The sequence below is a fragment of the Bacillus rossius genome, unplaced genomic scaffold, assembly GCF_032445375.1.
Source record: "Bacillus rossius redtenbacheri isolate Brsri unplaced genomic scaffold, Brsri_v3 Brsri_v3_scf35, whole genome shotgun sequence".
NCBI classification, from domain to species: domain Eukaryota; kingdom Metazoa; phylum Arthropoda; class Insecta; order Phasmatodea; family Bacillidae; genus Bacillus; species Bacillus rossius.
Genome location: NW_026962535.1, coordinates 218,140 through 219,445, shown reverse-complemented (window position 1 = coordinate 219,445; position 1,306 = coordinate 218,140). Strand labels below are relative to the sequence as shown.

Here is a 1,306-nt window from a genome sequence, read left to right as displayed (position 1 = left end):
TTTTTTATTACCTTATTTAATTTTATTATTATTACTACTATTGCTGCTACAACCTAGAAGATACCTCAGTGATACTAATACCTGCTGGTAAAGTTAAAGGTTTCACCTTTCTTTCTTTAAACATATCACAATACCTTTCTTGAGTTAAATATTATCTAATGGCTTTAAGAAGTTATGGTAATGTTCATCAGTTATAGAGTGTGGGTTTGTGTGTGTGTGTGAGAGTGTATTTTGAAGAGGGCTTTGGTGGTTGGGATGGTGAGGGTGGTGGGTGTTGTGTTTGGGGAGGGGGGGGGGGGAAGTAAAAGAGTGTTCATTACACGATTTCTCCTGTTGTTTGTAACAATCACACCTGGTATAGCTATTTCGAGTGGCAAATACAAACTGCAAAAAAAAAACATCTATATCATTGCCAACGGCCATATCACGATGAACACACCGGTTCTCGTCCGATCACCGAAGTTAAGCATCGTCGAGCGTGGTTAGTACTTAGATGGGTGACCGCTTGGGAACACCACGTGCCGTTGGCACTACTATTTTGCACCCTACAGAAAAAAATTTTTTTTTAAAAATTTCAATTTTAAATTTTTTTTTCCCCCACAATCACCACATTTCCCCCCCCCCCCCCTAACACACACACTCACTCTCTCTCAATCAATCAATCAATCAATCAATCAATCAATCAATCAATCACTCACTCACTCACTCACTCACTCACCCACCCAGTAGCTGTGAATCTTTGCATGTGTATACCTCATACAAAATTCAAAGTGAAAAAATAAATATATAAGTGTATATGTATGTATGTATGTATGTATGTATGTATGTATGTATATATGTATATATATATATATATATATATATATATATATATATATATATATATATATATATATATAAACACACACACACACCTATTTTGAAGTTTCTCTGTTTCAGTGGGCAGTTATGTATAATAATGAGAGATTCAAAAAGACGTTGATAACAATGTCATCAATGCCTGTTTAGTGTGCTCATTTGTTGGATGGTCGGCAGCAATACTAGAGGTGGTACAGCTGTAACCTGTAAAATTGTACCTGCAATGTGTTGTGTATGGAAAAAAATAAAAATTATATCATCTAAATTTTTGTTATCCAACAATAACCTTCCCATCAATGCATGATGTCACAGTAGCCATAGCTCTACTCTTTCTGCCATATAACATTGGGGGAAAAAAAAAAAAAAAAAGGAGCTATTAGAATAATAACAAAAGATAAAAAATCATCTAACTGCAGACCAAAATTCAAAAAACTTAAAGTCCTGACTG

The 1,306-nt window shown here is 34.7% G+C and overlaps 1 non-coding gene across 1 annotated transcript; it reads left to right on the top strand.

The window, feature by feature from the left end:
- The first annotated feature begins 411 nt into the window (after positions 1 to 411).
- LOC134544245 (5S ribosomal RNA) lies at positions 412 to 530 on the top strand. Its single transcript, XR_010077635.1, has one exon. It is a non-coding gene; the product is annotated as a 5S ribosomal RNA (ribosomal RNA).
- The last annotated feature ends 776 nt before the right edge of the window (positions 531 to 1,306 follow it).